At 41.8% G+C, this 27,602-nt stretch overlaps 1 long non-coding RNA gene across 1 annotated transcript in view; it reads left to right on the top strand.

The window, feature by feature from the left end:
* LOC139828488 (uncharacterized) overlaps positions 1-24,218 on the top strand; it is a 53,908-nt gene extending 29,690 nt beyond the window's left edge. Inside the window, exons 3-5 of the long non-coding RNA XR_011740164.1 lie at positions 3,656-3,919; positions 4,797-4,846; positions 22,300-24,218. This is a non-coding gene — a long non-coding RNA (uncharacterized lncRNA). The remainder of the gene's footprint in view (positions 1-3,655; positions 3,920-4,796; positions 4,847-22,299) is intronic.
* The last annotated feature ends 3,384 nt before the right edge of the window (positions 24,219-27,602 follow it).

Genomic DNA, 27,602 nt, shown 5'->3' with positions numbered 1-27,602 from the left:
TCCGACCTTGCCTGCTGGGTGTGTGCAAATAGTTTGGGTTTGAGTCTTTTTATTGCCCAGTATGTAATTTCTTTCATTGACAGGCTACCACATTCCCCTGTACCACTCCTAGCATGGTGACTGCTCAGGATTTGACCCAGAGCAGGTGTATTTATTCTTCTCACAGCATCTCCTGTTAAATTTGATGGAGCAGAGCTTGCTTCTGGTCGTCAGCACAGGGAAACACTTGTCACAGAGAGCTCTGGTGGTACAAAGCCAGTGGAGTTCAGTCTCTTTTCCTGCCATCTCCCAGCTTGCGTCTGCTTCTGGCCTTGCGAAATGGCAGACAGATTCCCTTTGTGCTCCCACGTGTATTTAAGACCTATGACCCATGCCGTGGAGAACCCCACAGAGAAATAAACTTGGCGCTGACCCACTTCTCAGGAGTCCTCTCCTCTCCAGAGAGAGATTTCCACAGCCTTCCACGTGTCTCACTGCTGTGAGCAGGACATTTGTTGCTAGGTAAAAGCCCTTTTGCCATTTTGCAGTTCTGGAGTCCACCTGAAAGACTCAGATTCAGGAGTCTAACCCTAACCCACACATGGCAGCACTGGCATGCCAAGCCAGGATAGACCTTCCTACGTCCTCCTAAAGATGCAACAACAAAATAGCCCAAGCAGCAGAGATGCACTTTTGCATCACCTGTTGGGAAAGCTGGTACCTGCAGCGCTTGTAACCATGATGCACATTGGGCTGTGAGTTCTGTGGTGTGTAGGTAATGCCTGGGAGGTATCACTGCAACCAATATGAGAGTGCAGCATAGTCCTTGGCCTCTCAGCTGAGCTGCTCAATTTTTAGTCCTGCAGCCGGCAGCGATAGTAAAAACGGTGGGTTTGCGCCACTGACAGTGGCAGTGATTTCTCATTCCTTGGATTCAATGAAAACCTGACAGTTCCTTCACTGGTGTAGTTAACATTTTCTCAATTGCGCATCACTGTGCATGTGATCAGAATCTGGCTCCTCTGAATTAGACACTGGTCTGTTTCAGCAGCAAATTTTGCTAGGCAGGCATCAGTTGACCTAACCCATTTTCAACATGGCAATCTAGAGGCAAAAGGCACTTCTGTATACTTTGCCTATACCCTGAATCATGTCTGCTTGTTCTCCTTGTAGTTGTGCTATATGATTTTAGTAGAAGTACTATAGCTGAAGCATTTACACTCAGCTCCAAACATTCTTTGAATATTCTTATAAGAAACGGTTGCTTTAGAGGAAAATAGAGCACAAATTATTACCGGTCTGGAGCTGACATGGAGATTTGGCACTCCATCTGGAGTGCTTCCTTTCAAGAGGTGTTTTCTATAAATTCTGCCCTGTTCCTGATGAACAGACAGTCTCTGTTGTTAGTCTCAAACCGTACGCTTGTCAGACGTGATAAAGGCAAAGGAATATATACAGTGTGCGTTGGCTGATTGCACATTGTCTAGAGCTGCAGAACTTTCCTGTGCTGTTATTGCTTTCAGGTGATTTATTTGTGCAATTTCTTGGGGGAAGTCATCTGCACGTTTCAAATTGCATAGTGTTATGATCGTAGGGATTTATTCTCACTGTGTAAATGGGGACTATCAGTGTCATCTGTGAAACTACACTAAGATAGTACAGAAAAATAATCAGGACCGCTTTCAGAACATGGACCTCAGCAGGATGACTGCAGGTTTCTATTAACATGCCTGGCATATAATAATGTGACTGGAGAGCAGTCGATAGTGTATCTAACAAGAAGTATTACTTTTGGATAAAAATTGTTGAATGTTAGGGGCAATGAATAGAAGGTTTTAGAGGTGTCGTGTGTAGAATTTCCCATATCTCTTGAAAATAAATGTCTTATTTTCATGCTAAGTACTGTCTTTTTCATTCTCTACAGGAAATACTTCAACTGTCATGGAAATAAGTAGGGAAGATAATTATAGTTTCTTACTCATTTTTGTCCCCAGAGGAACGAGAACAACTTTTCTTTTAAGACTATTCTTACTGTAATTGAACCAGGGTAATTACTATGCAAACAGTACCTCCTTTTCTCATAGCTGCAAGAAATTTGTGATCTCATTATTTGTTTGCTTGTTTGCTTTCCACTGCCTGCAAGTCACTGGCCAGATTAAGCAAAGCTTAGTCTGGTGGACCTTTCGATAGTTTGGACAATACATTCCATATGCATTGGTGCGGTCCTGCCTGCAGGAAAGGCTGGGCAGTTTAACCAGCCAGCTTGTTGCTCTCTGATAATTTGTTATTCCTTGGCTGTGAGAAATACGAATAAGCACCTTTCTGGCTGATGTGGTGGAGCAGGCTGTGTGGCTCAAGCTCTCTTTTGTTGGTTGGAAGAAACCATAAGGTATTTGCTGTATAAATCTGTTTTTTCTTTGTGCTGAAATTGCATGCAGTGGTGTTGAACTTTTTCCTTAAACAAAATCGATGGTGACTTGTCCAGCTTTTGTATAATGGGTGAAGCTCTCTAAAATCTCTGGGCTGTGGGATAGAAAACATTTCTAGACACAAACCAACAGTGCTTAGCGTGGGGAAAAACACATCATTCTGTTTTTGAGGCATGTGTACAGGTAGAGACAGCGAAATCACCAGGTCACATGGACACATTAGAAGAAGTTAATTCTTTTCTCTTTCAGTCCACAGCCTAGAAATATGGTGCAGCGATATGAGGAAGCAACTTCTTTTAGTTTTCCAAAATAGCGGTTTGAATTGTGTTTCCCTCGCGCATCCAGCTGCAAGTTGTGCCCTGGAGCTGCCCGTGAGGCGGCTGCGGGGAGCAGCTCCTGTGGCTGCAGCCCCTGGCTGTCCCGCTGCTGGCTCCTTCTGAGGAACAAGCTCCATATTGAACACGCTGCAGCAGATGACCTTCCCTCACCGCTGCCTTTCTTTTAGGATGGACAGCATTGCTGGAGTGCTTTTTTTTTTCTCTTGAGCTGACACAGCATGTTTTATTTACTGCAGGAAGCAGAAATAATCTGCGTCACTTTTGGTCTGACTACCTCAAATTACATTCACCCCCTTTTTGTTTTGTTGGCTTGTTGGTCGTGGAAGTGCAATCTCCTACTGTTTTGTCTTCGTTGCTGTATAAATTACTGAATATTGCCATGTTTCATCAGTTCAGAGCCAGGCAGTTGTTGTGGTTGTAGCAAGCAGGTGTTCTGCACTTTTGTTTCCTTTACTTTCAACATAAGAGTTTGTATTTTCTGCTGACTGTGAAAAATGACAGGGACACATGGGATTCTCTGAATGCTGGATACGTGACTGTTTTGACCCAGGTAATGAATTCAAATGGATATATTCTATTTATAAAAGAATTACCTGCCAAAGGACCTGCACTGGAGCCCAGTTTGGGGTCATGGTAGAACCGCAGAAACAGCCCTCGGGAGAGGTCTGTCACTTACAGTCAAGTACCTGAAACTAAACAAAGTCCAAAGAACTAGCATTTAGGGTTACTTATTATTTCTCTTCATCACTTTTGGCAGTATCTTTTTCAGTCCTACAGGTTTCTGAAATGATACAAAGAAATAAAGTGAGCAGAAGAAATAGCTTTATTTATAAAAACTGAAGGTGTGAATATCCTTACTTTTGTACTACCATACGCACAAGATCTTTCTGTTCCCTGGTGTCTCCACAGATCCTCTCTCAGCTGAGCCCCCCTCACTCTGCCCCAAGGAAAGGATGAGGCCTTGAGCTCCTACTTCGCTCACCAGAGCAACCAGAAGTCTTTGAAAGAATGGGGAAAACACACTGTGTCCTCCTTAAGTATCTGCTAGTGTTGAGCATGTGCTTGTGAGTTCAGCCTGGACGTGAGGTGTTCTTTTGCTCTACACCTGTGTGTTCTGCACTGTGTGTTCCCTGTCACTCTGTTTTCTGCACCTAATATCCCTGTTTCCACAAGGTGAGAAATTGTTTTTCCTTACACGTTTTCAAGTGTGCTGATCCCCAACTCAGCTTGTCTGTAGCGAGTCAATATTTGTGACAGATAAAGCAAATTCCATCCTGCGTGACATGTGCACTGAAGAGAAAGAAGCAGTATCTCCAGATCTGTGTTACTCTAGATTAACTCAAACCACAGCCTTCTTGACTGGTTCAAGTCCCATCCCAGATGAGGAATGGACAGTTTATGAACTGTCTGCACCCAACTTATTCGGGCCTTCCTAGCAACAGAGTTGCAGAAAATTCAGCATTTTCCTTGACTGAGTTGCTAAGCTTCAGTCCACCTATACCATCAAAAATGTGTATCCTAGTTCCTTTAGCAACTTTAAGCTTATTTTTTTAATGACTAAAACCCCCACATCTTATTTGCTCTCCAGTCCCTCAGGCTTCTCAGCAATTCCTTCCATATCCTTTTTCTTAATCAGTGTAATTTTGCTGGTTCCTCCACAGAAAATTTGGTCTCACTGTAACCTCATAGACCTTAAAATAAACCAGCCACCCTTAGGTCCATTTCCCTCTCTCCATCCTGTCGTCTTTCACCCTAAAAGAACTGCTTTCTGGTGTTTTACTGTGGATACTTTCTAGTTTGTCCTTATTGCTGAGCTGAAACACTTCCAGCACTGACAGACCTTTACTGGAGATCTAACTACTTTTTTTTTTTTTTTCCCTGTGATGTGCTATCTCTGAAATCTCATGTATGGAGGGATCTATGCACACTCAGCAAATGCAAGCTAAGGTTGTTGCATTTTGGACAACTGTGGAAATTCAGTTAGCAAAATTCAGTCTTTTGCCCTTTCCTTGCTACGGGTCACTTTATTTCTCTTTTTTTTCTTCTCCAGGCACTGAAGACAAGACTGTGCTCTGTCTTTGTCATGGCCCAGCCTGCAATGTGAGTGTTGTTTCGGTGTCCCCCTTGTCCTCCCATCTTATGTCTAAGGCGTCTGTACTTTACTGTCTGTTCTGTGCAGCAGCATCTCTATGTCTGCAGAACTAACGTTCTGACTGGGGTTCCATCACCTCATGTTTGGAGTTACGTAGGAGAACACTCACACTCCATTTATATTTGTTAAAATGCTGCTACTGCCCAATGAGCTGCTGACTCATTTCTGCCCTGAAGATGGTGCCAATCTCTCTCGTTCTCCTGCTTCACCTTCTCTTACGTTTCTTGCCCAGGGTGAGCAAAGCTCCCTGTGACTCTGGTGGTGCCTCCTGGGCTGATGTTGCGGTTTCTCTGGGCAGCGATGCCCGGGTGACAGCGGACACCCCAGTGTGCTGCCTTGCTCTGGCTTGTGTCTGTGCCCTGGTGCTGCTGTCTTCTGGGAACTGCTATTTGAGGGGACAAAGCTCACTTTGCTCTTATCGCCCCAAAATTAAGCCTTGATAGCGATGCACTACTATAATATGAACAATGCAGCTTGCTCCTCATGAAGATTCTGCGTTATCTATATGCATAAGCTGCTCCTATACAAATTGTTTAGACTGAAAGTATCTACATTTTATAGATGTTAATTCTATAAATCAAATTGTTTTCACAGATCACACCTTCCTTTTATTGCTCTTTGTTATTTGAGGGCATATGGTAGCTTTCTGTAAAATGTTGCCTTAATTGCCTTTTGGATATACCCTATAAATCCTGACAAATGCTTTTAAAGGCAAAAACAAAGGCATATTTTTCTTCTATCAGAGCTTGCTCAACAAACTGCCTGTACCTTTTCCATGGGGCCTTGCAAAATGGTGTTATGTCAAGAAGAATAATGCTATTTAATTTACGAACCATTAATATTTATTGCACATGCAATCACATTTTGTGTGCAAGAGCTGGACAGCAGCTAATAAAATTGGAAAGAGGTTATATATTTACCAGGGCTACCCAGATAATTCATATGGGGTAATTTTTGATTAATTTATTTCTTTGTGTTGTCAAATTACTTGGTAGTGGCCAATTTTTTTTTTTTAACTTATTTGCTAGCTCATAATGAATTGCTCAATAATTACTACAAATAATTCAACTCCTTTATTATTAGGGATTTATAAGTTTGTTGCGGAAGACTTGTTTAAACCACTATGGTATTAAGCAATCAGATCTCAATCTTATTTCTGAATGGAGATCTGCTTATTTCTCACAAAGATGGGACTGGGTACTCCTTATACTGTATCCTGTGGAAGCACATCCAGAGACCTCAGTGTGTAATGCTGCTGCCCCAACCCACTCACCGGACTCCTCAGGGTGAGAAATTTGTATTGCAAACACATGTACCAGTGCTGAGTTTTACAGGGAGCCTGCTGCAAACTGTGTGTGGAATACTGGCCCGAGCAAGGGCTCTGGTGCCACACTGTCATCTTTGGAAAACAATAGTATTAATTTTGGGACATAAATTAGGTGTATCTGCAAGTCTTTATAGAACAGGTTGCCTGAAAATAAGTTTTAACAAGGTTTTAACATTCAGGTTGTGTTGGTTTCTACTGGTACGTGTCTACTCTTTTCAGTTTCTCATGAAGAATACTACTATTTTCTTGCATCAAGTTCTGGTTGCAATATAAGTTTTATTTTCTCAAGTGTTATATGTGACTTACTTTAGAATTAGCTGCTTTTAAGAAGGTTCCAGCCAACAGATGACTCTGGGAGATGCTCACAGATACATGTGTGTACGGGTGGCAGGAATCTACCTAGAAAGGGTCAGAATCATGGCCAGTTTTGTTTAATGTTTGGAGTCTGTCTGTTTTTAAAATATTGTGATACTTGCATCTGTAACAGAGTGGAATCTGTGACTGTATCACCGAAGAGATTAATAGAGGAATATTATACCTAATGCACCGATACAAATACAAATTTGATTCCTACACAAATTGGAAACCTGGAAAGCAGCAATATTGCAGCCAATTAAGAGTCACAGTTAGCAGCGCACTAGTTGGAGCTGAAGTGCTGCAGTGATGTATTGACGTAAGAACATGGAGATAATGGAAGGTTTCACTACATGCCTGTGTTATACAAAGGGATTGATCGTGATTGGATCTAGGGTATTATTTTGATGAATTATTCCGAGTAAGATATTCACAGAACAAGAGGAACTTCAGGGCTGGTGAAGCATAACAATCCTATTAGCTGGTTTGAGAAGATCTGATGTAGCTTTGTCTTCTGAATTCAGTCAGTGGAGCCTGGGAGGGTGGAGTTGGCTGCTCGGGCCGTGGCCCAGGTGACAAGGTGACAAGCAGTCCTGGCAGGAGGCAAGTTGGGCCATGCAGAAGACTCCTCCCAGCCCATCCTGGGGTTCCTCTGTGCTCATGTCCTGGTAGACAAAGTTCTTGCACATTGGAAACCAGGCACAAATGTCTGAATGTATGCAGGGGAAATCAGTATGCACAAGTAACGGAGCAGATTTTAACCACTTTTCAGACTCCAATTATACGATCTTGAGAAACTCTTCTTAAATGCATGGAGAATGTTCCCTGAGTAAGGGCAGCCAGGAAGAACCTCTTTCAGTTTTTCTTTCAGCACACTGGGGCTGGAAGAGATTCTGGTAAAACCTGGCATTGCTAGCAATAATAAACTTCAGCATGTGTGGCAGAGCAGGGTACCCCGCTTGTATTTTGAAGTTGCACTGAAATGATGGTAGTTACAAACTTTTGCATAGTGTCCCTGTCCATGAATGAAGTCAGAGCTTTTAAAGAAAAAAAATGAAGAAAAATTAGGAATATGTTGTCTTTTAACTCCTGGAAGACGTGTCCATTCTTGTGTGGAGCTGGCACAGATTTGTCAGTGAATTTTGAACAAGGAAAGCAGGCAAAGCAATGCAATGTAGTTACTGGCAACTTCCACACTAACATTTTAATGGGCTGATTTTTCTGATGTGGGCAAGCAGAAGCAGCAGCAGCATTGTATTTGTTTCCATACGGGTGCATCAGAAGCACAAAGCTGTGCTTTTGAGTTATGAGGAAACATCAACATTAATAAACAGGCAGGTCAAGAAACAATACAAAGGATTTTGTTATTCCTTCAACATTTGTCACTAGATGCAGCCCTTCAATAAATCTTGCTGTGAGCAATAGTTTTTAAAGTCTTGCTTAGATATGACAGCAGTAAAAGTCCCTTGTGAACTCTGAAAAGGCAATCTTAATCCAGCTGCTGGTGTTTAGGGCTACACAAGATGAAAAGTTCTGTAAATGACAGAATCTATCTTCTAATAGATTTGACAAATGCAGGGGCTGAACCTGTGAACGATGGGAGCTTTTTTATTGACTTGCCAAAAGCAATGGCTTTTGTAACTTGTGCAACTGAAATAAACACTAAAAGCATGCAGTGATGCAAGTCGCTGAGTAATCATGTATCCTTCCAGTGAGCAGTAAATACCTTTTTGGGAACTAAATACTATGTTCAAGAAGAACAAAGCATAAAGACGACACAATAAACTTCAAAGTAAATCTGCCTCCTGGGTATTGAGCACCCGGCAGCAGTTCTGTGTGACTGTGGGCAGGCTGCCTAGCTCAGGCTCCTCAGTGTCTTCATCTGAACCAGCTTGTTTGTAGGATCCTTCAGAGCGCTGGATGAGGGATTATTACTCATGTTGGGAGTATTTTTAGGAACTCACTAATTGTTGCGGTCTTGGTAGGTTGATCTCTGTGCTTGCTCAGTAAAAAAAGTTTGTGCGCTTTTTCTACAAAGCCTCCATAGAAGACAGGTGCTCATCATCCAGCACTAGTAGTTTTGCTGTAGTATATGTATGTATGTATATTTTTTACTGTCCCAAAATAAGCAGCCCTTTTAATTACTGTTTTAAGAACAGTGTTATAAAGGTAATATGATTTACCACTCTAGTGTGACTGCAGGAGCGTGGGGGCACGGGCTGCGTTACCTGCCGTCACACTGACTGTGGCCACTGAGCTTCAGAAGCAATGGGGTGACAGCAAAGCCTCCAGCTGAGGAATGTAAAAATTCCTTGGGCAAACATTAATCTTTCAAGGGCACACACTCTATTGGTAGCCAAGCAGAGGAATCCCCCTTTCTCTAGCAAAATAAATCTACTTTGAGTAACTAAAGTCCGCACTTAAACCTTAATAACACAATCCGTGGTATTTTTTGAGAGAGCCAGGTGCTCCCACACATGCCTTTCTAGCTAGAATTGGGGCACTGGAAAGATTACATCTCATCATTTTGCAAATCTCTAATTATATTAACTGTTTGCTATACATTGATGTTAGGTCAGCATACCGAAAGCAACGCCACAAATACAAACTGCAGTGTTTCTGTTCAGCAGATACCCACGGCTGCTTACCGGAAAAAATGATCTGAATCGCTGATCACTGGGCACGTTTAACTCCAGCCAAAGCCCATACTGCCTGTCGCATTCCCCTGCAGAGGGCTCAGCAATCTGCAATCTTGGTAATGAGTCTTTGCCCTCAATGCAGTGTAATTTTTTTTTTTTTTGGTGCTAAAAGCTTGGGTGTAAAATACTAGCTACACAAGTTTCACTCTTGTTTGTTCCCCCCATGCTTTTTCCCTTAATTGTCCCTGCCTTTTAAAAAATTCCCCTTTATTCTTTCTCCTTGCTAGTTTAGGATTTTGCAGCAGCAGAGGAGATTTTGTTGTAGTGATTATGAAGGGTATTTTCCATACAGGTATCAATGAATGTAATGGCACTACACAAGTGGCACTTTATTTTCTAGATGATCTAGCTGCTTTCTGGTCTTCGCATTCAGTAGTTCGTTTGGGACCCTACAGCAGCGAGCTGGAGGAAAGGGACGGGATGGTAAATTCAGCAGAGGAGGAGACTTTGAGGTAAAATGCTGTAGCTTGCTCTGAGCTGGGGAGACAAAAGTCATTGCCCAGCTGCAGTAGGCAACACAAGGATGGTGTGACTATCCCTCAGACAAGGCAGGGAGCCGTTCAGCATGTGGCCATCACCACACGTTCAGCTGTAGCAGCAAATTTTGGTCCCAGGACCATTTCTGCTTGACTGGCGGCGCTGTCCGTCCGGTTGCAAGTTCCTGGTGCCAGGATGAGCCTTGGAACTGGAACCGGAACTGATGTGCAAACAGCACACACGGGCTTGGGCTTGCAGCCTACCACCTACATTTTGTCTTGTATCTCTTTGTCCCTACGGAGAAGGAAAGAATTGCTGCTGCTGAGCATGGAGAGAGGAGAGTGGGGAGTGTGTGTGGAAGAGTTTCTGAATTTTGGTCCCACTGGCAGAGACCGTGCCATGCTGTAGCAGTCTTGTGCTCTGTTCCTTCTTAGGCTGGAACCCAGGTGGCCTGGGGGGTACACATGCAAAGAAAAAGGTGAGAGGGAGGGCATGGGGTATGCGGTGTTCTTCCCTTGGTAAAGAAGTGACAAGCATGATTATTTATTAATTCTGCTATATTATAGACATATGTGACTGCAGACTTGCAAAAGATATTAAATTTGCAAAGTCAGGCTCTTGGAATGCTTGTGCAACCTTGATGCAGCTTCTCTGTGCATGTGGTTAGGAAATGGCCTTTAATTACACAACCACAAAGTTGAGGGAAGCATCAGAGTGGGAAGAATGAATAATGAACATGAGTTGCAAGCTGTTTCTTGAGGCAGATAATGAAAAAAAATGAAGAATGAGGGTGTAGTCAAAAGAACGAAGCAAGGACATGCTGAATAGACCAGAGGTCTGGGTTGGATATAGCTGGAGATTGCAGGGCATAAGATGATGCCTTCCTGATGAGGGTCACGTGAATGGTGCACCAGAGAGCTGGATTTGCTCAGTGCCTCTGTTGGTGTATTCTTAGGGAACTAATTGTGTGAACTAACCACTTTTCTCATAATGTGCCCAGGTGGCCAAAAAGACCAACAGCATCCTGGCTTGTATCAGGAATAGTGTGGCCAGCAGGACTAGGGAAGTGATTGTGTCTCTGTGCTTGGCCCTGGTGGGGCCCCACCTGGAATACTACGTTTAGTTTTGGGCCCCTCACAACAAGAAAGACATTGAGGTGCTGGAGAGAGTTCAGAGAAGGGCAACGAAGCTGGTGAGGGGTCTGGAGCACAAGTCTGATGAGGAGCAGCAAAGGGAACTGGGGCTGTTTAGCCTGGAGGAGACTGAGGGGAGACCTTATCGCTGTCTACAACTGCCTGAAAAGACATTGTACCATGAAGGATGTTGGTCTCTTCTCTCATGTAACAAGTGATAGGACAAAAAGACATGGCCTCAAGTTGTGCCAGGGAAGGCTCAGGTTGGATATTAGGAAAAAATTCTTCATGGAAAGGGTTGTCAGGCATTGGAACAGGCTGCCCAGGGAACTGGTTGAGTCACCATCCCTGGAGGTGCTTAAAGGATGTATCGATGAGGTTCTTAGGGACATGGTTTAGTGCCAGAGTTAGGTTAATGGTGTGACTCGATGATCTTGAGGGTCTTTTCCAACCAAATGATTCTATGATTGTATAATCTTTTCCAGGCTGCATCATTATAGACCCTGGGCTCTGATTTGCAGAAGCACTGACTTGCAGCTGCAGATAAAGTCAGTGGTAAATGGACTTGGAACCGATAGCCATGATGTTGCATTAGCTGTTTCAAAAACTCAGGTGTGAGGCATCTCATCTGGGCTCACAAAGTTCCTGGGTGATATTGATATTATTTTCTCTTTGCCTAGAAATGTCGGGGACTGGGAGGGAAAGTCTCTTCTCTGCAAACAAATGGTATTTATTTCACACCACCTCTAACATTCATGAAATGCTGATATAATCCTGACAGGTGCTATAAAATCCCCTGAGGAAATTTATAATTCTGTCTTCAGAGCAAACTTTGAACAACAAGCAGTACATATGTCTTGGTGGGCAAGGAGTGTACGGCTTAAGTGGGAATACAAAAAAAAGTTGGGCCAATGTGGACTTTCCAAAGATATTAAACCAAAAGGCTGTTGAGGTTTAGGTTTAATCATAGAAAAAAGAAGTGGGCTGCTATGTAGAAAGGGGGTGAGCAGTGTGCTACTTGATGCATTGTCCCAAGCTAAATGGGCCCTTCACCTCAGTTTTTCAGTTAAGAGGATGATTTTGAAGGAGAAAAGGCCAAGTGAGTTGCATAAGTGAATGCATGGAAATATGAATAACAAGCCAGAAGCTGTAAGCAAGGGAAAATTCGGCAAATTTTAACCACAGCACTCTGTGGGCCAGTCATGTAACCTGGAGCAGGTACTTGCTGCAGGCTGGCTGAGGCTGATCAGGTGCTATATGGCTGGAAAGTGGTAAAGAAACAATTGGCAAGCAGGGGCAGAGGGAAAGCAGAATGTAGCCAGCAGGCACTGGCAGAAGCACAAGTGTAGGAACCTGCTGGGAGGGCGAGCCAGTGGTGGGACGATCAGCACTTGGGCATGGAGAACAGAGCTGAGCCGCTGGGGTGAATGGCTGTGGCAGTTCCCTGTGGCCGTACTCTTGGTTTAGATTCAAGAAGGCAAACTGGTGCTTTGCTGATCCTCTGCGGAGGGGGTGGCATTTGCTTCCGGCTTTTGTCTGCAGAAATGTCTGATTGTCTCTGCTGGGCATTTTCCCACACTGTTGACTGTTGGCAGCACTTACAAAGTCTGTACACTGTCCTTTCAAAATGAGAAGGACATGGGGTGTTCTTCATCATTTAAAAGTGTGTTGTTTGGTTTTGTTGCTTGCTTGCTTGTTTTTCAACACAGGAGGAATAATTGGAGCATTTGGCTTAACCTGTTCATGCAGTGCACTCATTTGTATCCTTCCAGCATGTCCCCTCTGATTCATATTCTTACTAAAATAAGCAGTCCCAGTTGTGCCTGTTTTCAGGCAGTTTCACTGGAAGAGCCATGGTCCTTTGTGAAACTCTTGGGTTCATTCAGATAAATAGTATTTTTCTTTATATGCAGATAATTTTCTGGGACATTAATGGTTTGAATGGGTTGAATTTCATGAAGTTATCACTTAAGGATTTCACATGGAAAAAAGGAGAAAAAATGGACTGGTCTGGATAAATTTGGGAGCAGTTAGTCCAGCTTTGGCCCCAGGAAAGGTTCTGGGACAAATTATTAAACAGCTAATTTATCCGCTGCTGGAGATGATGATGTGATTAAAAAAAACCACCTTTGGGTTTGTGAAGAACAAATCACATTAGACTCATCAGATTTCTTCCTTGGGCTGGATAATAGACACAATACATAGTGAGGCTATATAATTTGACTTCTCTTAAGTTTGTGACTTTTTTCTCATGGTATCTTTACATACTACACAGGGAAATATGTCCAGCGTGAAGACACTGCACAGAATAGTGGAAACCACTCAAAACTAGTTGTAGTTCACTGCCTGAGTGAGAGGGCATTTAAAGCGGGGCTGAGCCCACCTGCGTCTATTCAGTATTTTCAATAAAGACTCAGGTAATGAAATGGAGGTTATATTGGTCAAACACACAGAGGACATCGAGCTATTATGCTGTAAAGATGATGGAAGACAAAACTGGAATTCAAAAGGGCCTTGTTAATTTGAAAGGAAGTACTAAATCAACAAGACAAGGTTCAGCTTTTCAAAGTCGTCTACCTAGGGAAGATAAGGGACAAGCTGGAATGAAAAATGGAGAATGTTTGCTGCCCAGGCAGTGTGAACAGCAGGAAGAGATCTTGCAGTGGACAACAGCTGAATATATGTCAGCAATACTGTGTTCTTGCAAAAACATATTTCTTTGTTTAATAAGGATGTGGCCAAATTGGAGGTAGCTCAAGGCAGAGTTTAGAAAGCATGGAATGTAAGTTGAAAGAAGTGGTTATGTTTTAAATCAAAGAAAACAGACAGGGTAACAGGACACCTGTTTGCAACAGATTTTGTACAGTGGTTGCCAGCTAATTGCTCTCCTTTTATACTTGGAACAGAACAGTGAAACATCAGTGTAATGTTTAAGAAAGAAATTCGGGTTAGAGGTTAGGAAAAGGTGATGTAAAATGGGGACAGATCCCTCAGAAAGGCACTGGACTTCTCTTCTGGAGGTGTTGAAGGCTGGCTGGATGTTTGTTAGGAGTGGGAGATGTACTCAGCCTCTCCATGTGTACACAGGACTGGAAAGCATAGCGTCTCAAGTACCAATTTGACCCTACTTTTCTCACTGTACTTTTCCTCCATGCCCCAAGTAAATTAGTCTTTTTTTTTTTTTTTTTAAACCTTTTGAATAAAATCAGTTAACAGACTGAACTTCCTACCTGCATTTGTGAACTGTATGTTAGTGTCTTCCTTTCCAGAACTGTTATTCTTGTGGTGCTCTGATAGCTTTTTCTATATTCTGTCTGAAATCTTGCTCACTTGGGATCTTTTATCTGTGGGATGGCTGTTCCAGGTAGAACACTGAAAACGTGCTCTGGGAGACAATTTGAACTGTTTGATCCCGTGATGAGCTAAGACAAACCTCAATAAAGCTGGAGTGAGCAACTGGTGTCGATGGGAGATGCCTTGTGAAACGAGTGGCAGAAGATAAGTGGATGTGCAAGGTTTTAGTTCTGCCATCCAAAAGAGCTTTTGTTTTCAGGTTAGCAAGTCTAAGAGAAAGGGAAGGCTTGTATTGAAATAATGCATGAGAAAAGCAAGGTACATCACCAAACTGGGGCGTGATAGGGAGCAGAAGCTAGAGAGACATGTCATTGGGTTTGTGCCACTGAAGGAGTCGCCTGCTTTGTCTGTCTGTGGGCTGGGCAAGGTGTCAAGCTGTGAGTAATGACAGGCTCTGATGTTTGATCCTGTGATCATGGGAACAGAACTTCAGCCATCCTATGGAAGTAAACATGATTTCAGCTGAAAATTACTTGTCTCCATCATGATGTCTTCCTCCTAATCAAAACAAGTGTCAGGATCCTGAATTTTGGTAAATTGTCTGAATTAAAGATGATTAAGTGCTACAAAATCTCAGTTTAAAAGAAATACTGCTCACAGAAATGAAAAGTTAGCTGATACAATTATTCCTTCCTCATGGTGGTAACAGATACTGCATCTTTCTTTAACAGCATGCTCCAAACAAGCAAGCAAGCCACTGTCCTTCTCACCAGATGCAAACTTTTGCTTGAGGATTTAAATATTTTTATTTCATTTCTACTCCGAACCAATGAAGTACTAGAATACTAACATTCTTTCAGTCTTGTAAAGGACTGTAATGAAGGTGCACAAAGCTCAGGCAATACAAAGTTATTTAAATCTCAGAGGTCCATTGGAAGGCAGTTGTTTTCAAGCTGTGTTTTTTTTTTTTTCTTCTTCTAATGGAAATAAATGTTCTTATGATGGAAGAAACAAAGATTTCTCTCATTGATCAGGTTTTATATTCAGTGTCTTTGATATCACAAATAAAAAGATATTTCTAGGTATGTTTAGGTAGAGCTCCCATTCTACTGTTCAGTCTTTCATGACTGCTTTCTTGCGAGCAGATCAGTTTGTAACATGGACCAACACTGTTTCTTCTCCTATGAACTGTAATGGTTTTCCTTTTCTTCTGCCATGAACTATAATGGTTTTGTTGTTCAGTGAACAATCAGATGCTGGATTTTTTCACTCTGGATATGTCTTGTTTGGTACATTGCACGACAGAATCAAAGCTGATAGGGTGTTTTAAGGAGGTGATTTTAGAACTGCTGTTGTGTTTGAAGGACCGTGGAGCCATTTGCAGACTGTCTGTGCCCCATGGAATCAGCATTTCCTGAGTCAGGGGTAAAATATTTTTGTTTAGAGCAAAGGGTAAATAAAATGTTTTCTATGATAGCAACACAGAGATGCAGAACAAGTCTTGACACATTAGTGAAGTGGTTGTTCTGCTCTTTCAGAAATAGCATAGGGAATAAAAAGAAGAAAAAACTGACCTTTTGCCAATGATAATGCATTCGTGGGTCTGTTTGTACAGCTCAGTATGCAGTGCCTTTATAAAATTCTTACATATGAGTGACACATGTCAGATGAGGCTCTTAAGGGATATCTGGCATCATATATACAACAATTACATGTTTGATTGCACAGAATATAGAATCAAATGATGCCAGCAGTTCCTGTTAATGTCAAAAGATAAAATCAAGCCCAACTCCCAAGCGTATTTCACAGACACTCTAGAGCTGTCATTCTATGATATCCCCTCTTTGTCTTTGGTTCCTTTTCCTTCTAACATAAATGTTTCTTCTAGTTTTAGTCCTTGGTTGTCTATTTTCGAGTAGTATAATCAAGGTGATATTAAGTTGTAAAGCTCTGTATATTGGTCCCATATGGTCCATAAACTCGCAGGCTGCTGGATGTGACCCACAGGCACATCCAGAGTTGACTTTTGGGTTTCTCCTACGGCTGCTGATCACAGGCAACAGGTACCTGGGGTGGCACGGGTGTGCTGTTGGTGTGGTGGGGTTGACACTTGTGTTCTCTGTGGCAAAACCAGGTATCAGCACCTGCATTCCTGTGGTCTGTCAGCACCTTCTCTGTGATGAAATGTGTGACTTCTCAGCAAAGAATGCATAAAGTTGCTTAAAAATATTGGAAGGGCCAGACTGATTTACTGTCATGTCTTACAGTGACAGTTACTGGTACGTGAGAAATGATCTTGGAACTAGAATCAAATCAAAGAACACACATACTTCCAAAAATATGGTAGAGACTTACTGCTTCTTGATATCTGGGGGAAAGGTGTGTGCATCTATTTATGCATCCATATGTCAGAAGATAAACGTCTGGAGAGAGCTGCTTATATGTGCTTTCTATTTTGCATCGTGAGTATTTGCTAATTACTTACCTTTTGCACAACTGCAGAAGTGTTAGTCATGTTCCAGTGTGTGTGAAATACAACCAGTGTCTACCAAGAAAGGAGGAGATAGAGCATTGTACTGGTTTGAGGATGTGTGTCAAGCCCTTGAGCTGGAAAAATCTAGAAAAGGCAGAATATCCAGATAGTAGATTTGCGAAGACAGATCCAACAGTTTATTTTCCATTACTGATTTTTAACCTCATTATTTGGCATCAGGGTCTACCTAGTGATTATTTCTTTCTTGTTCCCAATACTTAGAGAATTTGACGTGCCCCACCCTTGAAGGAAGCTTTTAAAATCAACTATATCATCCCCCAAAGTGTTTTTTTGGGGGATTTCCAGTAGTTGTTTTTTCTAACAGTGACATTTCTGTTCAGTCCTCATCTGTGGCAGGCACCCAGACAACCTCTCTGCTGTCCTTTTTGTTCTGTAGCAGTCTGACAGCGGTATCTGCTTCCCAGAGTTTGGTTAGATTGACATTCATGAGCAGAAGGTATGCATTTCACCTTCACAGTGCCCTCCCCAAAATCAGCATGATGTTGTGCCATATACATAATTTATCACTTATCCCGTGACAGTAAAACTACACAAGGATGTCTCTAACATTATCCAGGGTGACAAGAGAATGATATTTTTTCTGTGTCTCTATTTCCATCACAGTGCTTATCACCATGCAGACGCTTTGTCCATGAAAATCACCCGACCTGTTTGATAACCTGTGCTGGAACATTGACCAAAGATCAAATTAAAGGATCTTTTAAGGCCCACTTATCTGCCATCTCTTATTTCAACTTGCTAATGACTTCAGTGTGACAAATGGCAGAAAACCACCCAGACAAAGGTGTAGAGATGGCATTGCTCACTGGTAGCACATTGATTTTTCTCATTTTTAATGCCCAGATCCTGATTGTGGGAATGATCCTCCTTCCTCTGAGGTCAGAGGGACAACGTTCACTGGCTGCCTGGGTCTTCTCCCAAAAGCAGAAACGGGATGAGCTTGTACACTTTGAACCATTCTCCTGAAATGTGCCATGATTTGGTGCCTGTCTCTCCTTTCTGCCACACCACAGCACTGATGTAGGGTTTTGCAGGGAAGGGGAGATCAGCGATGCAATATGGTAGGGCAAGTGTGATGTCCTTTACTGAAATGTATATATACCAGTCCTGGAAGAGAGAGGGATGTAAACAGCAGTCCTGTCTCCCATGCTTTCTTAATCGAAGCTCACAAACCAATTCCTGTTTCCCAGGAAACTGCTGGGTCACAATAATTACTTAATTATTCCAAGATAGGAGTGTGAAGCTCTTGAGCTCTGCCTCTGTTCTTTCAAAGGGACATCATGTGAAAAGCAAAAAATTGTATGGAGGTTATCTTTAGAGATGAAAACCATCTGTCTTTTAAACATAGCTTTTGAATGAGATTATATATATATTTTTAATACCAGGTAACAAACCTCCAGAAAATAGGTTAAACTGAAATAGCTTCTTTAGATTTTTCTACTAAAATAATATTGGAGAAAATAGATGATTTTTGGATAAAATGTTTCTTGTTTCAGTTTTGTAGTAGTTACAAAAACATAACCGCATAATTTTATAGAAAACAAAAATTGAAATAACGTTTCTGTAATGACTCTTTCTGAAATGTTTAATAGTTTGGGTTTTTTCTACATTCCCTTCTTCCTCTTTTTTTCCTATGGTGAGTGAAAACTCATGTGTTCTTTTGTATGACTGAAATACGCAATTTTAATTGAAAGAAAGCGTACAGGTTCTTTTCTGCATGTTGCTCTTTGCATGATTGACTATAACATTGCTTTTTCAATGGCAGTTGTTTGAAGAAAATTTTAAGAACTACTTCTCCTTGAGAGTGTCTCATATTTGGTTGCCTATTAGATTTCTTTATTATTATGTCACATTGGAAATTGCTGTGTTTTACTGAAAGAGAAAGAAAAGCTAACGTGTTGTTTTGTAAACTGCAAAGGTGATCATTTTTAAGTAAGTTCAAGTAGAGTCATTCAGAGGTAAGAAATTTGCTGTTAACTGCAATGTAATTGAAAAAAATAATCCAGTGCTTATTGAGAATGCCTCATTCAGATTGAGTCAATTATTATTAGCCAATTGCCAGAAAGGGTTTTGCAAATTGAACTGCGTTAAATAATTGTAATATGATTTTGTAAACCTTAGTTTCAGCACCCATCGCAGTGTAACAAATTACACCACTGGGAAAGTAAATACATAGTTATGCTTCAGTGGCTGTAAAGTGTGTCTGTGCTCTGATTGAGACCGTTCCATTTAAGAGCAACAATTTTCGTGTTTTGGAGTTCACATAGTTTGCCTGTATTGTCTGTGACAGAGAGGAGAAGATGTCCCTAAGGTCACTTTGATTTTGTTGCATTAAGGTAAAGGCCTGTGAAAATGGATTAAGAATGGTGCTTAAATTGCAAAAGCATCACTGTAAAGTGTATTGGAAGTGAAAATGGCTTTTTGTTCGTATGTCAGTTATTGTGCCCATTAGACACTATATTGGTTTGAAAAAAACCCAAAAGCCCGTTGGTGAATTGTGGTGGATACATATGAATCACTTATTTTCTTTCCTATTGCATTATGTATCGTTCTGCTTGGAGCGTGGCATTAGCATTATTGTCTTGAAAATAACATTTTCTTCCATTCTATTTCATTTTAATAAAGAAATGAAAAAATATTATTTGCACTTAAGCTGAAAAATATAGGTATATTCCTGCGCATCAACTTATTTAACCTAATTTAAGTACAAATACTTCTTACAAAATTCACCAACCACAATATTAAATGTGTACAAAGGCAAAATACAGATCGATGGGGAAGATTTTCAATGGCATATGTCAGTTGGCATTTCCTTTTCTTTTTGGAAATCTCCTCTGCTTCATTGTGGTAGTTCTAAGTTAATTCATTGTTACCCTATGAAGCAGAGCACTCTAAACATTATCTGCTGAGCACTGGCAAATTGGAGAGCCAAAGTGGTTCTGAATTTTTCTTTTTTTATCCACTGATGTGTTCAAGGCTTTGAACCACCTTTCAGCTCTTCCATAAGCATAAATTATGAGTTATTTGCTGTGGCATACAGTGATGGTCAGTGATTGTCTGGTGCTGTGGGGTTTGTCTCGTGGCAGCACGGAGAGTGATTCAGACAGAGCTGGAACCCAGAGGGCTGATCCACAGGGAGCCAGCGAGGTCCCTCTTTAACATTTGGGGACACAACCCTGGAGAGGCTCTTGCTAGAAGAAGGAGGAAGCTTCCAAGGACCAGTTCCTGGGGCTCAGAGAGGCCAAAGAGGGTTTGTAATTGGGGATTTCCATGGCAACAGGCCTGGGGAAGCTGCCAAGGTAAAAAGGGAAGCTCGAGAACAGAAAATGCCTGGGAGAGGCAGCAGGAGTAGCTGATGAAAGCTGTCCCAAGGGTTGGTGCAGGGTCTTGGAGGAACACATGGTCTTGAGCTGCTGACTTGACACCCTACTAGGGGTATGCAGAAAGCTGGGAGAGGGGCTTTGGTGGTGCTGAAAGGAGGGAGGTGGCTGGAGGCCCACGTGGATATGCAGAGCTGCAAAAGGGGTGACAGTGCCAGTCGCTGAAACCTTAGAAGCCAGCTGTGCCTCAGACCTGAAGCTGTGGTGCCCAAATCTCTCTGTGAGCCAGTCTCTGGGGTGTCAAGCCTTTTGTGAGGATGCTTGGGTGGAAAGTTTCAGTTGTCCTCAGGGGAGAAGAAGTGCCCTTTAGCTCAAAATTTCAGTATAAAGGGTAAATCAGCACCATGCATCTCTGGGTCCTAAGTGGTAGACATCAGATGGAGCTGCTCTTTTAACAGGAGTAGGCATTGTATTAATGTGAAAGATCATTTTTTACCTGTTTTTAATTATTTAACAAGAACTGATGGGATGAAGAAAAAAGATTGAGTGCAGTAAGTATAGAGCTTAAAGATTTCCCTGGAAATGCTTTAATATTTGATGCAGAGATTGTTTTTATGAGCAAATGCATGGTCGCAGCAGGTATTAACTAAAATGGCCTGAGAAGGGAATGTGATTTCCCACTCGCTCCCCCCCGCCATCCTCCAGCCTGGCAGATGTGCTGCTCACAGCCAGTTACATTGAGCGGCTGTGGAAATCCACAGCACAGCTCCTCTTCCATCCTCCTCTCAGATGTGGGTTGCATTTCTCCACGATCGCTGCAGCAATGGGTTTAGCCTCTGGGAGCAGAGTTTGCCTCCATAATTTATTTCTCTATTTCCAATTTCACACTGCAAACTTCCCGAGCACGGTTCCTGGACAGGGCTGGCTCGCTGTGAGCTCGCTGGTGATGGATGCCTTGGGGCGGTCGGGAGGAAGGGGAGGAAACATGCTGCGCCCCCACAGCTGAGAATGTGATGGAGAGCCTGTGCGCGGGGGACCGCTGTCACCCTTTTGCCCCAAATAAACCTCATCCCACAGCCCAGCTGTGGAGGGGTCACGCTAGTCACTCGTGGGTAGCACGTCTGCAGGGGAGCGAGCCCAGAGCTGCCTGGTCACCGTGGCGGCCCTGCGGTGGGGGAGAGGTGGCCACCCACAGCTCCCTGGGGACTGCTGCACCAGCCGGGGACTCTGAGTGCTGCTTTGGGGGTGTGAAAGGACAACTTCTCTCTTTTGGGCTGGCTGATTGCAGTGTGTCCTGCAGCCCTTGGCTCTGCAGGGTGCACCAGGCAGGAGTGCATGCAGCCGCCATTTGTCTGAGGTGGCCATTGGCGTTGATGCCCCACACATGGCGGCTGTTCACCTGGGGCAGCCATTTGCTTGCTGAGCCTCCTGTGTGGTGGCCGTTTACCTGAGGCAAATAATTGCCTGAGGCTCCCCATGTGTGGTGGCCATTTGTCCCAGGCGACCGTTTGCCTGAGGCTCTTTGTGTGTGGTGGCCATGAGGTGGCTGTTTGCCTGAGGTGCCCATGCACAGCGGCCATTTTCCTGGGGTGACCAGTGTCCTGTTTTTAATCCCTGAGGGGACAGTGTGTCCTGTGGGCTGTGACTTGGGACTCATGAGAGGAGAACAGTGCTGCTAATGATCTGAGAGCAGGAACTGCTGACAGCTAAGAAACTTGTATTGTTTTCTTTTGTTTTAATTTCAGATCAGGTCATGATTTTGCTAAGCACCCAAAACACACAGGGAATGAGAAACTTCTATTCCTTTTCCTTTTTTTTTTTTTCTTCCTGTAATGGAAAGAACCAAACTAATCTAAAGCAATTCTGTGTTTTTCTAACAGGCTTATGCTTAATTTGACAAGTTAGACTTGAATCAAATGATTCCCAGAGTGATAAAGGAGTGAGGATTACCTCATAATGGTAAAATAATGACAATGGTTAAAAAGGAAAGTAACGTAAAGCAATTTAGAATCAAAGTCATCAAATTAAACACAACTTAAGAAAAACACTGAGCTATGCTTTGAAAGTACTGCTTTTTACAAATCTTGTGTTTCTTTGTATATGAAGACAAACAGACATTTTGTTGAATGGAGATGCTGTTATTATACTTGTCTCATTTGCCTGTGGTTTAATATAAATTTCAATCACATGCACAAAAAGTTGTAAATAAATAAATGTGCATCCTTATTTTTGATCTTTTTAAGAACTCGGATCAGGCAGCGTGAAAACCCTTTGATTGCATGAGGAGGGAAGAAATCACTGAGGAGAGCAGAGAGAATAAAGTATGAGGCTTCAGTAAATAAGACAGAAGAGAGAGGAGGAAAGGCACGTGTCCAGAGGCCTTTGCAAGTCTGGGAACTAGTGATCAAGAAGAAGATAGAAGTGCATAACTGTGTAAGAAAAGAGACAATGGCCAGAGGAGAAAGCAATGAAGAAAATAAGGTGAAGAACGGTGCTGAGTGTTGCAGTGTCACAGCAGAGTCAGGCTCTCCCGTGGTGTGTGGGAGAGGTGAATTTGGGTGCACCATGCTCTGGCTCCTACAGTCCTCCCAAAAAGCCAAGCAAAATGTCAACCACAATGCCTTCACTTCTCTGCTTGGCAAGATATTTATAATTGATTTGTTGTAAGGTTTGTCTCTGTTCTCCAAGACTGCTTCCCCCTGTGTCTGGTCTAGTCTGGATTTGCTTGTATGTGGGACTGCCCTTGAAGGCTTCTCCCAAACAGGTGCAGAGCAGGTGGCTGGTTGCTTGGTTGGTCTGCATCGCTGGAATTGAGAGTACCAGCTTTCCAGGCTGTGTGCTTTAGCTGTACTTACTGCTGTGAGCAACATTAAAGAATAACGCATCTGTTTGGACAATATAACATTCTTATCCTTGTCTGGCATAAAGTGATTTGTAAACATCAGCAAAAACCGAGAGCTCTTTGCAGTGCAAGGGCTGCCTCGCTACCATTTTCCAAGAAAAAGAGATAGCAAGACTCCCACTGTGATGGGGGAAGATGATGCCTCACTGCTCCCTGGGGAACGCTGTGATATTCTCAGCTGGCAGAGCACCGTCATTTGCTGCGGGGGGGACCTGCCTCCTCCAGCTCCCATGGAGGTCCAAAATGCAGTCACCTCATGCAGAATCTCAATAATTAACATGAGCTGAAAAACAAGCAGGAAATAAACTCATCTTTACTCTTTCAGACACGTGGTCTTATCTAATACCTGGGTAGTTTCATCTGAATTTGGGTGAGATTTTCAAAAAACTCTTTAATCAGTTACTGTTTCTGTGCATTTAGGCAATTTCTCTCTCTGGTTTTACCTAACCTTGTGGATGCCTCTGGGAGGGCAAAGAAATCCTTCTAAATCATGATCACCACAATTATGCAATTGAACTTTCTTTTATACAGTAGTTGTTGCAAATGCTGTGTTGAAAAAAAGGCATTTCTTTCACTACAACAAGCTCTCAAGTCAAGTTCTGTTATCCAAGTTCATAACATTAGTTCTGTTGTACTGATGTGTGTTTGTGGGGAAAAGTAAGAAAGAATAATAAGAATTCTGTGATGATTGACTAGTTTGAGACAGCTTTGGTCTTGGCCATCATAAAAGAGAATATCCAGAGCAGTAATATGCAAAACTTGACATTTGTTTATGATGAAAGAAAATTGAGGGTAGGGAAACACATTTGCAATATAAGCCAGAGAGTATTGTAATAGTGTGATTATTGTTTTTTTAAAAGCTCATAGACTTCACCTGTGATACACATTTTGAAGAAGCTTAATGTGAACTTACAGTCTCAGAATAGCAAATGAGCTTTCCGAGCAAAGCCGTGGGCAGTGGATGTAGCAGTGGTTTGGAAAGCGCACTGAGAAACTCTTGTGGCACTGGAGTTAAGGAGAGAAGAGTTTTACCTACTTTGGTTTTTTCCTGCTGTCCACAGTATGAATTGTAGATGTGACATCAACAAGGAAGTTCCCATTGCTGGCTATAAACTGCTGAAGTCGCCTCTAATGTCAGCACCCTTAGACAATTTTGCAGCCCCCTGGGAATGCAGGCCACCGTGTCACCTCGTGATCCTTCATCACGTTTGAGAAAAGCACTGTTGACAGATGGGTATCTGATCATTTGAAGATATTAGGAACAGGGAACCTGCCATTTCTTTTCTTATTTCAGAAGTTTATCATTCTTACTATTAAAAGCATTATCCAATTTCAATTTGCCTCACTTTTTTTTGGTTGGTTGTTTTTATTGTCATTTTGTCTTGTTACACATATTCTGCAGGATTTAAGAGCCGTGATAAGATGTATTTTCTCCTTTAAAGTACTATCAAGGCAGCTTTTTTACTTTTTATTCTTTGTCCCTTGGTTTGATTCCTCACGCCTCTTCTGTGCATACTTCTCTATTTTCAGTGTCCTTAAAACGTGAGAAGTCCAGGTGCAGTATTTTGTTATGGTTCTCAACAGTACCTCAGAGATGAGCAGAACCACTTCCTGCTCTCTTGTTCCTTCTCTTTTGTGCAAACAAGGATCAAACTGGAACTTGGCCCTTACTTCAGAGTGGCTGCTGTGCGAGGAAGATCCCTCACTGTGCAGGTGTGGATGACAATCTTTAGTCATTGGTTTCTAATTTTATATTGAGATGCACACTTAGTTTTTTTGTATGTAGGCTCAGCATAACAATCATCTGGGTGTATTTTGAATGAATACCCTCTTCGCTTTGCTATTTATCGTTCTGATGGTGTTTGCTGGTAGTTTTATTTGCAGGGATGTAATATTTACCTCCAGACTGTAAATAGTGCCTTGTCAATGGGACTGATTTCTGTTGAGCCACGGTTACCTCTAACAAATGTGTTTTTCTTCTCTTTTTTTTCAACACTTACATCATTTAGTCAGTGTTTAATCCATTAACCATATAGTTTATGGCCTTTAAAAACCTTACAGAATTCTGAGTATATTGCATTTCTGTTCTTGTCTTTATCAGCCAAAGTTGTAACCCTATCAAAGAAAGAGGTATCTTTGACTCTACTGGAGCAGCATGGAAAACAGGCTACAAAGACATTTGGAACATCTGTTTCGCTTGAGAATTAAAATGTTATGGAATAATTTAAGTAAAAAGACTTTAAAGCTATACAGTCCTTTAGCGTTTTCAGATAGCCATTCAGGTTTATGTTGGCATCTTTTCTAAGTGTACCGTGCATGTAGTTTATGGAAATTTGCATGGTTTCTTTGGAAACTTCACATGTCTGGGCCTCTTGGTTGAATTTTTATTTAAACCTGGGGGATAAGAGCAATGTGTAGCACCAGCTTGACCTGTTTTCAGTAAATTCATTTCCTCTACAAAATACGACAAGTTTGCATTTTTAAAAAACCAGCACTGTTGTCCCGTGTTGCAGTCTCATTCCTCATGACGCTGGAAAATTAGAATGAGTAAATTTGTTTTTCCTTGCAAATATTCTTTTTTCTATCCATTAAGCACCCGAAGGCGCAAACTGACCTGGATTTGCGTTTTACTTCTTTGCTTTCTTCTTTCTCATAAATCTCTTCTGTACAGGTATTGAAAAAATTGAGAACGTTTTTTATGAAATAAATTAACTAGTTGCAGGTTTGTTTTAAGTCCCCATATACAAAACCAAACCAACCAACCAAACACCCCTCCCCCAAAAAATTGAACCAGAAACAAAAAACCCATGAACAACAACCAAAAAAAAAAAAAAGAAAGAAAAAAAAAAAGAAAATAAAAGCAAACACACACAACCCACACACAAAACAACCACCAAACCAACAAAACAAAAAAAATCTGCAACATGAAGGAGTTCAAGTATGGGAGGCTGACAGCACGGTCATAAGGTAGCTTTTCTCTCACCTGCGTTTATTTGGTGTTAAGGTAAAATAACGTGAATTCTTTCTAAGTCTCCTGTCCCTTTTGTTCCTTCAGCAATTAGAGGCTTAAGGCTTCAGAAGAAAAAAATTGTTTCTGAAAAGTCAGAATGTACAGACAATACGAGGGCAATGTCAGGGAAATAAGGACTTTGTTTCCTTTGCATGTCTTTGTTCATGTGATTTATTAACTGTGATTTTGTTTTTAATCACTTGTGGCTTTTTTCCCTGCTTATATTTGGGTTTTTTGTTATCTGTGCAGTGTAAGTAGCTAGAATGCTACCACTGGTAGTTCTGTTGCCTGCTGAATACTTTCTTTCTTCTGAGCTGAAAGTGCTTCAGCTGTGCAGCTGCCAGAGAACCGGGTGATCCCATCCTCATTGTGCAGAGGAAAACATCTCTTTCAGTTTATTTTACATGTCTATCCAGGCCATGGCTAACTTCTATGGAAATGAGGTTGTTTGTGGGCACACTACAGCTACAGCTTCAGCAGCAGTACAGTGCAAAACAAAGTGAAAAGTGGGAAAAGCAATTAGTGTGCAAGTTGATTATCTCTAATGTTTAGGAATTGAATTGTTTTTACTTGTTCTTTATAAAAGTCTTTGGCTAGAAAACCAAAATCATGCAGAGAATGTACACTAATTCTGTCAGTGGCAAAATGTTTTCAGCTTAAAATACTGGAAATAAGATCAAGAAATGAGCACTTCCAAGCCCTAAAAAAGCCTCTTTCTCCTTTATCATGAAGTCTTTAATTGTGGTACGTAGGACCAAATGTTTAGTCTTAAATATAACAATATGCATTTTTGATATATGAGAAATGAATGAGAGAAGAATAAGATATTCAGGTAAACACTAGCATTTACTTTAGCATGAAATCAACCACAGGAGATAGAAACATAATCCTTGATCCTACAGAGCTCAAATGACTGGTTCTTTATCCAGCATAGCACTTAAGCACATACTCTGAGCATTTCCATAGTTCTGCTGAGATCTGTGAGGAATATTCATGAACTTAGAGCAATGACAGAAATGCTTTGTTAATTCACGGATAAAATGCTTTTAACTTTGCAGGGACAAGTCTTTCTGCCTTTTTATTATTTTTTTTTTTTTAATTTAGCTATTATAATGTAGACTTTGCTGATCTCATAGGACTCTATTTTTATATGTATGTTTTATTGGATTAAAAGCAAAAGGACGATGATTTTCCTTTCTAGAGAAAAAGTAATACTTTCCCACATGTATTGTTACACTGACTTTCCAGGCAGAGAGGAGCACCAGGGGAATTGTTAGTGTGCACATTAACTCTAAAATCTGCTTGCAACCACAGATTTTTTTAATGCATTTTAGTCTAATCCTGCTCTGTGCTTTTTGACAACACTGGAGGGTCAGTCGTGTCTCAGCGACTGCCTGACATTGCAGGTCCCAGCCTCTTTTGCACACACCAGCCAAGCTGTATTTTCATTTCCGTGTTGATGTAGTAGAGGCTGTATATACATCATTGCACTAGGTGTGGTAGGGCTATGGTTTGTGCTAAATGTGGTGGGTGGCAGACTGATGGTGTGCCAGGTGATACATCAATATGGCAAAATATGGTTATTAGCCAGAGGTATCTTAGCATTGCATACCATGTTAACAGAGGTATGTTGC

This window comes from Patagioenas fasciata, chromosome 8, assembly GCF_037038585.1.
Source record: "Patagioenas fasciata isolate bPatFas1 chromosome 8, bPatFas1.hap1, whole genome shotgun sequence".
Classification (NCBI taxonomy): Eukaryota; Metazoa; Chordata; class Aves; order Columbiformes; family Columbidae; genus Patagioenas; species Patagioenas fasciata.
The sequence above is the reverse complement of the archived record's forward strand: the minus strand, read 5'-3'. Positions and strand labels throughout refer to the sequence as shown.